General features: G+C 35.7%; 1 long non-coding RNA gene across 13 annotated transcripts in view; it reads left to right on the top strand.

Annotated features, from left to right (window-relative positions):
• The window catches only part of LOC107533702 (uncharacterized), a 351,294-nt gene that overhangs the window by 318,433 nt on the left and 17,858 nt on the right, over positions 1 to 15,003 (top strand). For 4 of the 13 annotated variants that reach the window (XR_015715057.1, XR_001602887.2, XR_015715047.1 and 1 more), the window contains exons 6-7: positions 440 to 673; positions 14,720 to 14,939. The exons of 2 other annotated variants lie outside the window; for them this stretch is intronic. This is a non-coding gene — a long non-coding RNA (uncharacterized LOC107533702). The remainder of the gene's footprint in view (positions 1 to 439; positions 674 to 14,719; positions 14,940 to 15,003) is intronic. 7 more of the 13 variants (XR_001602890.2, XR_015715048.1, XR_001602891.2 and 4 more) reach the window with 4 other exon arrangements.

Genomic DNA, 15,003 nt, shown 5'->3' with positions numbered 1-15,003 from the left:
ATGCTCTAAATCCATTAAGAAATGAAATATTCCATCTTAAGAAACAAATATGATTTACCTCTTTCGTGTTACTAGGGAGATATAAATGACCTAAAGATCTGTGATATTTGTTTTCAGTATCAGATCAAATAGAAATGTTAGATTTTAGGGGGCAGTTTATGTTGCACAAATATTATTTTTAATAAATTTCATTTATTTCCCAGTTAGCACTGCACTGTCTAATACATTATGAATAATCTTCATGCCCTTTATATGATGGAAAACTAGTGAAGGAGTAGTAGAGCCAGTGACTTATTTAGCATACTTGTTAAATAAGGTAAACACCATTGTATAATAAAATGTTTGAAACTAGAACAGGATGGAGTGAATATTTTCTAATCCATGGGTAGTATTAATTGTAATTAACTTTACTGTCTAATGTGCCTTCTTTTAAAATTAGATTAGTGGAATGTCTGAAATTGGACTTTAATACATCTTGGAGAAATGACCTTGCCTTGAAAGAATCACCATTACCAGCAGGATCACTTGCTTGTTTTACGAGTGCTCTGTATTAATTAAGTGATACTTCTCTGTACAGCTTACAACCTACCATGACTTTCTGTGGTGTTGTGAAAACTTTAGAATGAAACATACCTGGATGTTTATATCTGACGTATTAACTTCATTTGCTTAGGTGAGTTACTTAATCTCTGCTAATCCTCAATTTTGATATGCATAAAATGAGGTATGTCACTTGAAGTATTATTACAAATAGGAGAAATAATGCAAATAAAATATCTTACATAGTGCCTGAGACATAGTGATTATTAAAAGTAAGTTGTGGCCCAGATGGTTTTACTGGTGAATTCTATCAAAGATTAAGAAAGCAGTAATACCAATCTTACTCAAAATCTGTCAGAAAATTGAGGTGAGAAAGCATTTTATGTAGTTATCATAATCCTGATGCCATTCAAATACACACAAAAAAGAATTTTTAAAAGTAGAGACCTTAACAAAATACTATGAAATAGAATACAGCAATACATGAGAATGCTAATGTATCTCACATAGCTGAGTCTATCCCTGGAATGCAAAGTTAAGCATTTGAAAATTAATCTACGTAATTCGTCAGAACCACAGAATAGAGGAGGAAAGTTATACGATGACTTAAATAAATGCAGAAAAATCATTTCACAAAATGGGACATTCATTTATAATAAACATTTGAAGCAAGGTAGGAATGCTAGGGAACTTTAATCTGATAAACTCGCTCTATGAAAAATTTACAGCTAACATCATAATGGTGAAATGCTGAATGTTTTCACCTTAAGGTTGATAACAAGGCAAGGGTGTGATCTCTTTTCATGATTATTGATGTGGAGGTCCCAGGGAAACACTGACACCCTTCCCCCCCCCCCCACTGTAATTAGTTTCTATCTTCTGGAATTTTATATAAATATAATTTAAGTATATACTTGTTTTTGGCCTGCCTTCTTAATGTGTTTTTTTAAATTGACCTATAGTTGACATACACTATTATATTAAGTCATATCATATACATTATATATATCAGGTATACAACATAGTTACTTGACATTTATATTATGAAATGATCATCATGATAAGTCTAGTTATTATCTGCCCCCATACAAACTTATTATAATATTACTGACTGTATTCCCTGTGCTGTCGATGACATTCCTGTGACTTATAAGTGGAACTTGTACCTCTTAATCTTCACCTATTTTGCCTATCTCCCAGCCTCCTCCAAACTTGTCTATGTTGCTGTGTATAAGAATTTTGGTTTTCGTTATTTACCCCCTTTGCCCTGTAGTATTCGACCTGTAGTAGTAGTGAATTTGCTTTCCTCCAAGGACTGATGATGCTTGCATCTTTCCCTGTGCTTTTGGCCATTTACATATATCTTCTTTTGTGAAGTTTATGTCCAAATATTTTGTCCACTTTTAAAAAACAGGTTGTTTCTTATTACTGAATTACAAGAGTTGTTCTTATATTTTAAATACAAGTCATTCACCTGATATTTATGTTGAGAATATTTTCTTCCTGAATACTAATGGCGTGACTTTCCCCTTTTTTCGTAGTGTCTTTCCAAGAACAAAAGTTTTAAATTTTGATGAAGTCTGATTTATCAGTTTTAGCTTTGTTTTGTGGGGTTTTTTTGGTGTATGTTGTATCTACAAAAACTTTGCCTACCATAAGATTATAGATATTTTCTCATATGTTTCCTTTGAGAAGTTTTTGTTGTACGTTTAGGTGTAGGATCCATTTTGAGCCAATATTGTGCCATGAGTGCGAGGTAAGGATCATCCCCCCCAGTTTGATTTCTAGTTGACCCAGTTTCATTTGTTGAAATGACTTTCATTTCCCCATTGAATTTCCTTGACACAGTTGTTAAAAACCAATCTACTAAATGGTGATGGAAAAAATAAAATAAAATAAAATTTAAATAAAAAATTCAATTGACCATATGTCTATGGGCCTATTTCTGCACACACTATTTTCTTCCATAGATTGATATCTCCATATTTTTGCCAATAGCCCACATTTTTTTTTTTTATCTTCACCTGAAAATACTTTATTGATTGGTTGCCTCCCGGCATGTGCCCCAACAGGGCTGGGAATCGAACCTGCAACCCAGGCACCTGCCCTTGACCTGGAATCAACCAAGACTCTTTGGAGCTCAGGCCGACATTCTAACTACTCAGCCACACCAGGCAGGGCAACCAATAACCCATATTCTTGATTACTGTAGCTATATAAAGGTTGGGACAAAAGTAGGTTTATAGTTGTTCATATAGAGAACACTACAATAATTGATAAATAATAATACAAAAATAAGCTTTGTGTTTTGCATACTCACAACTGTAAACCTACTTTTGCCGCACCCTATAGTAAATCTTGAAATGAGGTGAGGGGAATTGTTCAACTTTTAACAGTTTAGATCTTTTGTATTTCCAAATTAATTCTAGAATTATGCTACCAATTATTGCCAAAAATATTTAAAAGCCTGGTAGATTCTGTTTGGAATCACATTGAATCTGTAGATCAGTTTGGGTAGCATTGCCATCCATGGACATGGTGCATCTCTTCATTTATTTATCTATTCTGTGATAGAGCAGTATTCTGTAGTTTATTTTACTTACTTAGGTATTTATTTTTAATTTATCTTTATTATTGAAAGTATTACAGTCCCCTTTTTTCCCCATTGACCCCCACCCCCCCTCCACTCCCAGGCCTCCATTGCACTATTGTCTATAACCATGGGTTATGCATATATGCATATAAATTCTTTGGTTAATCTCTTCCCATCCCCCCACCACTCCACCTTTCCTCTCAGATTTGTCAGTCTGTTCCTTGTGTCTTTGTCTCTGGATCTATTTTGTTCATCAGTTTATTTTGTTCATTAGATTCCACATATTAGATCATGTAATACCTGTCTTTCTCTGACTGGCTTATTTCACTTAGCATAATACTCTCCAGGTCCCTGCATACTGTCCCAAAGGGTACGAGATCCTTCTTCTTTACAGTTGCGTAGTATCCCATGGTGTAAATGTACCACAGCCTTTTTATCCACTCATCTACTGATGGGCACTTGGGCTGTTTCCAGATCTTAGCTATTGTAAATTACGCTGCTATGAACATAGGGGTGCATATATTCTTTCTGATTGGTGTCTCAGTTTTCTTAGAATATATTCCTAGAAGTGGGATCACTGGGTCAAATGGCAGCTCCATTTTTAATTTTTTGAGGAAACTCCATACTGTTTCACATAGTGGCTGCACAAGTCTGCATTCCCACCAGCAGTGTACTAGGGTTCCCCTTCCTCCACATCCTTGCTAGCACTTTTCATTTGTTGATTTGTTGATGGTAGCGATTCTGACGGGTGTGAGGTGATACCTCATTATGGTTTTAATCTACAGTTTTTAATACAAAGATATTGGATATCTTTGCTAAGATTTATGTTTAGGTGTTCTCTTTTCCCACTAGTATAAAAGAAAAGAAAAATATTATTTTCACATTTTTTGCCACTAATATATCATATATTAGTCTGTGTAGGTTTTTATGGGTTTCTTGATATTTTTAGGTAAACAATCATATAATGCAAATATTGTCAATTTTACTACTTTTTTACTGTTATTCATTTATTTCTTTTCTTGCCTTAATGCAGTTACTCAGTTTTGCAGTAAAATGTTGAATAAGAGTATTGGAAGCAGGGATTCTTGCCTTGTTCTTTATCTGTTAGGAATAATTAAGTTTTTCACTCTTAAGTGTGATATTGGTTGTTGGTTTTTCCTAGATGCCCTTTATCAGTTTAAAAAAGTTTCCTACTCTTCCTAATTTGCTAAGAGGTTTTTTGTTTGTTTGTTTGTTTGTCTTTAAAACCCTGCACGGTGATGAATTTTAAAAAGTTTTTCACTGTTTTTGAAATGATTAAATGTTTTTTTCTCCTTTATTCTGTTAATATGCTGAATGGCATTGATTCCTGCGTGTTAAAACAACCTTGCATTCCTAGGAAAAGCCTTCCTTGGTTGTAATGTCATACACATACACACACAATTAGGTAACATTTGATAATATTTTTAAGAATCTTCACATCTATATAAAGGATATTGAAATATATTTTTACAATATCTTTATTAGATTTTAATATTAGTGTTTCGCTGGCCTTAACAAAAACAAAGCTGGACAGTGATCCCAACTTCTTTATTTTCTGAAAATACATATGTAAAATAAGTGTTATTTCTTCCTGAAAGTTTTTGCCAGAATTCATCAGTAAAAATATTTTGCCTGGGGTTTTCTTTTAGGAAAAATATTTGATAATTTAGCTTTACATATATAGTCACCTTTCTGTTTTCTGTGTGTGTTATTTAATTTATATATACATGTTTGGTGTTTTACTAGGTGCTATTATTTTTTAATTTAATTTCATTATGCTCAGATAATGTACTCTGTATGATTTTGATTGCTTTTAATAATGAGACTTTGTTAATGGACCACAGTATGGTCTGTCTTGCTGAATATAAATGTATAGCATATCATCCTGTTGTACACCTTAAATATATATAAATTTTATTAAAAAATAAAATTTCTCTATCTCGCTCTTCTCCTTTTAGTATTTCAATTACACATGTTAGATCTTTGGAAATTGTTCCATAGGTCTCTGAAGCTCTCTTTGTCTGTCTTGCTCTTTTTTTTTCCACTCTGTTTTCATATTGGTTAATTTCTAATAATCTATATCCAAGTTCCTGATTTTTTTCTTGCATTATTTCCATAGTGCTTTTGAATCCACCCAGCAAGGTTCTTCATTTTAAGTATTGTATTATTCATTCCCAAATATTTTATTTCTTTTTTAAAGTTTAATTTTCTCTATTGAGAATGCCTATGTTTTCATTCATTTCAAGAGTGTTTTCCTTTGCTTATGAAGCATAATTATAATAGCTGATTAAATATCTTTGATAGCGCTATCACCTAGATCATTTTATGGTGTTTTTTTTGTTGCTTTGTTTTGTCTTTTCCCTGTAGAATAGGTCATATTTTACTGGTTCTTTGAATGTTGAGTAACTTTAGTTTGCTTTCTGGATACTATAAATATTCTGTTATATAGAGTCTATTATAATATCCTATTACAATCATCTGGAGATGTTGTTGTTTATTTTAGCAGGCAATTAAGCCACTTAGATTCAGACTGTAAGTTGTGTCTCAACCTCTTTGGGAGCTGGTTCAGATCAGTTTAGTTTTCTAAGCCTAAACTATGTTGTTTTATGTGTCTCTGCATGTGCAGTTCGGGTTTAGAGTGAGACTTGTGCAGAAGGCTGAAATCTGTGTTCATTTCTGAAGCTTTTAATATCTTTGTTTGAGATTTTTTTCATGCATGCTTAGTTCAGGAATTAATTTTTATTAACTGATTCATTTTAGAGAGAGAAAGGAAGGGAGAAAGGAGAGAGAGAAGCATTGATTTGTCGCTCTATTTATTTGTGCACTTATTGGTTGATTCTTGTATGTGCCCTGACTGGGGATCAAACCTGCAACCTTGGTGTATCAGGATGATGCTCTAATCAGCTGAGCTATCCAGCCAGGGCCTAGTTAAGTAATTAAAGTGATACTTGTTCAGAATTGAAGGATCCCTTTCATCCTCTTATCTCTGGGATTCTCCCCAAGCGCTCTAGCCTGCAGGATTTTTTATTTTTCTTGTCAGAAAAATGGAGTTTACCTGCTTCTGATTTTCCATTGCCTCCCCATTTTACACTGGCCTCTACTCTTGGGGTCACACTGCACAAGAGAAAACAAAACAATAAAATGGGAAACATCATAATACAGGTTACTTTTCCAAGTTTCGACTCTTTCATATAATCTGCCTACTTTTGAGAGTTCTTAGGTGGCTAGTGTGTGTGTATACACACACACGATATCCCCCAAAAATGTATACACACTTTGAATAATTATAATAATTCCAGTGGGTTAAATCTGAAAAGAAAGAAACATCAATTGAGCTACCAGTTGTTAAAGTGTTGATGTATTTTGGGGGGACACCCCGTATATATGTCTGTGTATATATGTATATAATTATATAATTTAAAGTTTTTAGTTGTAATCAGCATGAGGAATGGATGATAGTGGGCTTACTTCACCATAATGGAACTGGAATCCATGTGAATTTTTTTCCCCCAGAAAAAAATGAACTATGTGTCAAGGTATAGAATCTTTCTTGTAAAATTAGCCAAACCATTGTGACAAAGTTCTCTCTTCATGTGCAAATTGTGCAGAGAAGAGCAAGAGTTATTGTAAAATTGTCTCCATTACACACACACACACACACACACACACACACACACACACACTCGCTCTTTAAGAAAATAGCTGCTGTGATACTTTAGATTCCACATTCTTTGCATTTGTCACCATTTCAAGGGTATGGAAGGCAAAACTATGTTTTCCTCCTACACTGGGTTATTAAAGATAAAATTAATTATATATCTCGTGCTTGGAGCCATCAGAATGAAGCTATATATAATTAAAAGTGGTATTATTATTGTAATGCACAACTGATACTTAGTGTTTAAGCCCCTTAAGATTGATTCTTTGTGGTGAATTAAATACATATGTTTTACTTAAAAATAAAAAGTTGAAGAATTAACATTGATGACAATATTTCCTGTTGTGAATCACATATAGGAAAGTTGTCAGTGACAACTGAAAACTATAGGAAGTTGTTAGTGACAACTTCCTCATGTAGGTGTGTTTATATAATGACCAAATATAAAAATTAAAAGATATATTACTGTGTCTGAATGATGTACATTTTGGAAATAGTACAAGTATTCTTTCTTCTTGTTTCTCAGAATAACCATAAGCTGATATGAATCATGTAATGTCTAGTTCTGTTTCTTTTTTTGGTAGTGATTAAGTCACTCAAGGAAATAAAGAATGAGGGCAGGCCATTTTATGTAACAATAAAGTTAAAAAAAATTTATATAAAGGATGTATGGACATGTGATAAAGCACAAGATTTTCCATATGCTTAAGATACCCTTCTGACCCTGAATTTGACCAAGTTATTTAAATACAGCCCAGATAAGGAGCACATTGCAGTTCAGGTGAAGGAATTTCCTAATGGGCACTTTTCAAGCATTTTTTATTCTTGTTTGCCCCTTGAAATTGTGGTTACAAAAATGCAATTCTCTGAATTTATATTATTATTTGTACAGTGATGCACTTTTTAGCCAGACATTTTGTTATATGGCAACAAGAATTTTAAAATACCTGATTAATCTCTATTTCATTGTATCGAATTACTTCAGGGTTTTATATTTTAAAAATTGAGATATAATTTGCATTCAATAAAATGCACAAATCTTATGTGTAAAACTCATTGGCTTTTCCCAAATATACTTTTAACAAACACAGATATAACCCAGATCAAGACACAGCACGTTCTGTCACCCTGAAACTTCTTTGCTACTCCTTCCTTTCAATATCCCTCATCCCCCAGCCAGACTTAATCACTCTTGACTTTTGTCAGCATAGATTAGCTGCCTGTCTTAAACTTCCTATAAATAGAATCCTACAGTGTGTCCTCTTTTACATAATGTTCTGAGATTTGTGTGTTGTGTGTCTCAGTAGTTCTTTCCTTTCCACTGTTGAGTATGAAATTCTGTCAGTACCCCTCAGTTTGGTTATTTAGTTTTCTCTTGCTGGCTGGCTTCTGTTTGGGGGCTATTATGAATAAAGGCACTTAGAACTTTCCTGTACGTGTCTTTTTATGGACATAGTTCACATTTTTCATATTAGATAAGTTCATTATAAGTTACTTTGAATATAGAAATATGTGTCTTGAATTTCTTTTTCATGTCAACTTTGAGAAGATGTTTTGCTATAAAAAGAAAAAACGGTCCCAAGATGTAAAAGTTACACTTAAAAATGTTACCATTTTTGAAAAGTTCTTCTTCCTTTTTCAAAACAAGGATTGTCCATATTCAATTCTCCTATAGAAACTGTAAGGAAAAATTAAAATTTGTAAATCTATTAAGAGCATATAAAAATTAAAACAGTACAAATGCAAAATTCTCACTTTTTCAAAGCTAAACCATGTGGCTCCATAACTTTTCTCTACTAGGCTGTTTCACTATCCTATATAGTAAGCAATTTATGTGTCCATCTCCCCATGAGACCGAAATCTCCTTGGAAACAAAAACCATCTGCGTCTTACTTGTCTTTCTGTCTGGAGTATGCAGCACTTTGCCTGGCACATGGTAGGTACACATTATATGTTGAGTGGCCTGAATAACTGCCTTTTGTCCGGGGTGCTTATTTGCCTTGCAGAAGTCTTTTTTGCTATGGAAACATAACAACACTTAGGTTTAGCTCAGGCATTTACTATTCCCTTTATGTCTTAAGTCTTTTGTTTAATACATGAGCTGACTTATCCCAGTTTCCTGTTTATATAGGGTAAGCTTTTGATGAAAATGCACACTACTGAAAGATTTCCATTTAGTTTAATAACATTGTTATACTTAACATGTGTCATTGAAAAAAAAACAACTTCCAGTGAAGATATTATATATATACACATGGAAATATACATACATACATACATACATACATATATATATATACACACACACACACACACACACATATATATATACACACATACACATACATGCACACACATATATTCTTAACTCATCTTTGCTTCTAGGCTTATATACCTAGTGCACTATATACTTAGAGCATAGAATACAAACATATTTTATTGATTTTCAATGTTGGCAAAAGACATAGTATCTGTTTTACACAATTAAAAGACCTTGAAATTATTCATGATTTTCATTACTACTGGGATTTTTATGTTGAATTAAAGGTCATAATTCTAATCATCTCAGGCCCCCTTTTTCCCCCTAATAGATCTTTGCAATGCCCATCTGTCTATGGTTTATGATATAACCTTTTTTGATGGGGCTGGATGGCAGATGGACAGCAGATGGGGGTTTTGCCCTGCCTCCTGCTTCAGATCCTGGCCCAGACCGAAACTGTCAGTTTGTACTCACAGCTTGTGGGATCCAGTACGGTGTTTGGCACTCTAACCAATTGATACCAAGCAGGACCAGGTAATTATGACTAGTTTTTGGTTAAAGACTAGCAATAAGTGTAGGGACGCCCGGTGAGTCCGAAAAAGCACCTTAGAGGACCTGTCCTTCCTGTTTGACTCTGTGCTGGATCCTCAGGACTCCAGAGCCACCTCCTTCTGAGGATCGAAGTTGCATTATTAGGAAAAGTACTATTGTCATGTAGCTATTTACCTATTTTAAAAATATAACTCAGTTTCCCAAAGGCCTTTGTTTCTCTCCAGAATTAAACAAGGAAGCCAGTGAGAAACAGAGATAGACAGACAGTGGCTTGATTCTTAAACCAAATGTTTTTGTCTAAATTGTTGGACAACTTGTCATTGTCTGGAATTCCTAGGAGGGTCCTGCATGATTAAAACTTGGACTAATGGTAACATTTCTGAATGCAGAAACTATAACTGCTTCTGCCAAAGCATAAAAAGACAGTTCATGAGATTGCTAGTCTTAACAGGAGGAAAGAAGAAAGTCTTTTCTTTTCATTCGGAACTCTGAGTACATACTTTCTTTTGTGTGTGTGCATAAATTTGCTGCTTTACAAGTGACCATCTTTGTTTTAGACATAAGCCAGATTGGAGTAAGCAGACGAGCTGGGTAAGTCCTACTAATGGAGGCTAAGCCTTGGCAGCGACCATGAAGAAAAGGCAGTAATGAGTCAAATTGTTCGCTGAGCTGAGAGTTCTTTCCTGACTTATTTAGTTTCTTTAAACTTAGTGCTTCACAGAGATCCCATTGTGCCCTTTCCTCATCTGAGCTGAGTCTCCGAGTTGATTAGTAACACGAGAGTTTATGTAAGGAGTATGTGCCCACCGATCTTTAAATAATTGCCCACTATAAATGTAGAAAACTTTCCATGGAGCCATCACTAACCTCTCACCCAGCATTAAAAGAGACCCTTACAGTACTCCAGGCCTTCCCCGAACTAAACTGAAATATTGTACCCTGCTGGTTAATAGTATTTTTGTTCATATAATAGATAAATTATGACATTATTACACAATTTATTAACTCAAATTGTTCACATTTGAATAATTTCTTATGTTCTGGGAGTTAGGGATCACTTCTACATATGTGTAATAAATTATGCCCTTCCAAGTTAAATAAGTAGCATTGGGTTGTTATACTCAAATAAATTATGTTTGCATTAGTTCAAAAGATTCCTTCAATCCAATTTAGGTATCTGTAGCATTCACTACCATAGGGCAATTTAAAATTTAGATTACAATAGATTGCTGGGCAATCATTTACCTGGACCTCAAGTAATCTTTATATTCCAGGTTCCATCAGATACTGTTTTATCTTTCTTTTCAATTATCTTCTTTCCTAATTTAACAAAGATATTTAACTTTTAAGAAACTCTGTGCTTATGTTCTCTGGTGAAGTGGATGTCTGTGATTTTCCATCAGGTTATATATTTAACAGGTGACCAAGGTACCTTCATTTTGGAACCCTTGTACTATATATCTGGGGCTTCCTTGAAACCAGCTCATTTCTTTTTTTAAAAATCTTGAAATAGAAAAATTCTTTTTACAGTGTTGCCCAGGGTAGCCTAAAGGACTGTGTTACTCCTCTGCTAGCTATAAATGTACTTTAACGTGGATCTTGTTAACATGATTTCAGGTGAGGTGTGGATAGGATCTAATTAGTTATAAATCTGTAAATGCTTAAACTGAGGCTTAGCTTGAAATTCTCCATCTGACTGATACTACTGCAACGCTCTAATCCCAGAAAGCTGTCTTATAATGAATTCCCATTAGCCACCGAGTGAAGGCAAGTCAGGAACCTGAGGAAGGGAAGCAATGCCGGTGCCTTCGCCGGTTAGACAGGCTCCGCCTTGCCAGGTGCTGCCTGCTTGCCCAGTCTTGTTCTTGCTTTGGGCAGCAGCTCTTAGGAGAAAGGTTACAACCACAACAAGCTGTTCTGTAGAAGAATTTAAGCTGTCTTACATTGAACATCTTCCTTAGACAGCCAGTTTCTTGTATTTAATCATCCCATAAGTGGTGTAGTATTTATGGATTCCAAAGTGCTGTGCATACCTAGGCTTTATCTCTTGATTTTAAAAAACCTCCACTAGACAAGCAGAGAAGAAACTCAGGTAACCAAGAAAACAAATAAATCTGGCATCCAGTTTGATTAATGATTGCCTTTCAGTCTTAGCCATTACCGTTGGATATATAATGGCAAATTTTAAAAAAGTCCTTACCTTCAAGACACTTATATTCTAATAGGAAATGCAGATGATAAATAGGTAAGAATATGCTAGAATGTCAAATTTTAATAAATCTTATCACAAATACTAAAGGAGGCAAACGTGTAGGAAAGAGAGGGAGAGGGCGGTGCTATTTTATGTAGGGTAGTCAGAGAAAGCCTTATGTGTGTACATGTATATTTATATTTTTCCACATTTAGCCTTTTTATTGAGATATAATTTGTAGATTTACAGATGAAGACTTGCGCAAATCTTAAGCATAGAGTTTGACTACTTCTGATAAAGGTAACCCCCACCCTATCAATATATAGAACGTTTCGCTCACCAAAAAGATTGTTCCTGCCCTTTCCCTGTTAGTCCTATCTTCCCAGCTCCCTGGGAGAAACACTGTTCTGACTCTGTGCCATAGATTAGCTTTGCCTGTTCTGCAGTTTTGTGTAAGTGGAATCATACAGTATGCAGTGTGGCTGGATTGTCACCTCCTGTTGAGATTTGTGATGTTCATCCATGATACTGCTCTACTGTGTGCATTTCTTTTTATTGTGTTCTGTTGTCCGGACATACCTGAATTTGTTTAGCTATTCTCCTGCGGATGGACAATGGGATTGTTTCCAGTTTGGGGCCATTTTACGTAAAGCTATTAGGAACATTTTTGTATCAGCCTTTTATGCATATGTGTTTATATTACTCTCAGGTAAAGACCAACATGCAAGTGTTTTACTCGATAAGGAACTTCCATACTAGTTTCTAGAGGCTCTGCTGTTTTCTCCAACAGCAGTGTAAGAGAGTTCTGTTTTTTTCACATGCTCATCAACACATGGTGTTGGCAGTCTTTTAATTTTAGCCCTTTGAGTGGGTGTGTAATGGTGTCTCGTGTGGTTTTATTATCGAATGTTAGGATTAGATGGAAGTTCTTTGTCAGATATCTGTCTTATGAATATTCTCTCCCAGTCTGTAGTTTCCCTACTTATTTCCTAAAGGTGTCTTTCAAAGAACAAATGTATTCATTTTGATTAATTCTACTTTATAACTTTTTTCTCTAATGGTCAATATTACTTTCTGCTCTTAAGAAATTTTTGCCTCCTCATGATCACAAAGATATCTCCTATGTTTTCTTCCAAAATCTTTATAATTTAATTTTGGTGTTTAAATCTCTGATAGTCTAGGGTACATTTTTGTGGGTAATGTGAGGTGTGAGTAAAACTTTATTTTCCCCCCAACTAAATATCCAATTGTTATAATATCACTGATTGAAAAGATTTTCTTTTATCTACAGAAATGCTTTGGGGGCCTTGGTTGAAAAATCAGCATTTTGGGTTTCCATTTAGGATGTAGAAAAACAAAAAGAGCAATGTTGCCACCTTTACTACAACAATAAAATGATAGAAAATTTGCAAATGCGTAACTCTTCTTGAACCCATGAGAGAGCTGAGGGCCCAAGGAAACCAACTAACTTAAAATCTAAGGAAGGACAGGTGCCTCCGAGGAGGAACGAGGGCAAGCGCTTGTCTCCCGGGGCCAGGTGCGTAAGGTCGCTGGTGAGGGTAATTCAACCAAAACTTTCAGCAGGTTGCCAGCAGCCAAGCGAGGGATGGCAAGAGAAGCAAACTCCTGGGGACTGCGGACATGAGGGGAACTTGCAGTAACTCCAGGCTTGTCTACAGATGCGTAGGACATGCATAGGAAAGATAGGTCAGGCATCCTGAGAAACCATTCTTGTGAGCCCGCCTGGGGGAGGGGGTCAGTTGTCACCAAGGGGAAGGCGGGAAGTCCCCTCTCTGTTGCTCTCTCTCCCCAGTGGAGTAAAAGCCTTGACACCACCTGGGGAAGAACAGTAAACTCTTGTTCTTAGGGCTCTCATGAAAGCTCATTGCAGCTGAAAGAGGGCAGAGAAAAACCCTCTATCCCTGGGTGAGGGGTAGGAGTACATCTCGGGCCCAGACCTGCAGGTCAGGGTGGAGCAGGACCCATGAAAAGGTCCCACTTCCAAGACCCCAGGGACTGAGTGTCTGCCTAATGAGTCAGAACAACAGAGGATACACCCCAAACTTCACATCGCCGATGGGTGTCGAATGGCTAATACTAATATAATTCCCAATTTATAGATGGGAAAAACTTACACAGAAAAATTAAATGAACTGGCCCAAAATCTCATCGCCAATAAAGGAAAAAGCTGAGATTTTAGCCAAGATAATGTGGCTCCGGAGTCCTCATAATGGCTGTATAATACTGCTAAGGAACATTGAGAGGAATTAGGCAAATCAGAAGAGTGGGCCGATTCAGAATAGGGGGAAGCACTCAAGGGAACATAGAGTTTTAGTAAGAAAGGGGGGCACTCAACAGAGCTCATAGACTAGGTGAGGGGTGGAAAGTTTCCAGTGGACTTTGCAGTTTAGAAAATTATCTAACTTTAGCCATAAGTAGTTTTAGTGGAATCATGACTATTGAAACCAGAATCCACTAGATTCAGCAGTAAATATGCAGTGAGGAAGACTGCCACTAAAAATAACCCACTTTCCCAAAAAGTTTGCATAAGAAGAGCATTGATGAGTAGGTGGGGAGAGACATGGAAAGAGGATTGGTTTTCAAGGAGAAACATGATTTGAACATGGATACAAGACAAGGGGAAGCAGGAAGAAGAATAGGAGAGTTTGTCATTGTAAGAAGGAAAAATAAATGGGGAAAAGAAGAAAAAATAAGTAAGGTGGTATAGGCGGTTTGTTGATGTGTCTGGGATCTGTCTTGAGAGAGTTTTCTAGGCGTGAAAATACCCTTATGTAAATATGAAAAGATATATAATTGGTACAGTTTCGATACATTCCTTATGTGAGATAAAAACTTATCTTTACTTAGACACGTATATTAATCTCACATATATCTTTCTTGTAGGTTTTTTTGAACGAGCTATCCAGGGAAGAGCTGTTTCATCTTCACCGATGTGTGATATGCACTCTGTCAGAAGACAGCTTTTGGTAATGGTGCAATAAACAACTGTCACTCTAATGTAGAAATATGGAACAGACGCAGTAACTCAATCATTCCATCTAACTTGACAAAATGGAAAATGGCTTGAGAAAAGACAGCCCAAAGCACCAGGTTGAAACTCCAGGTAGGACACGTTGTAGGGTGTCTACTTTCACAGGATGTCTTTGAGGACTAGGACGGTGTACACA

The sequence above is a fragment of the Miniopterus natalensis genome, chromosome 9 (assembly GCF_054644295.1).
Source record: "Miniopterus natalensis isolate mMinNat1 chromosome 9, mMinNat1.hap1, whole genome shotgun sequence".
Classification (NCBI taxonomy): Eukaryota; Metazoa; Chordata; class Mammalia; order Chiroptera; family Miniopteridae; genus Miniopterus; species Miniopterus natalensis.
Note: the sequence above shows the minus strand (reverse complement) of the source record. Positions and strands in the feature narration are given on the sequence as shown.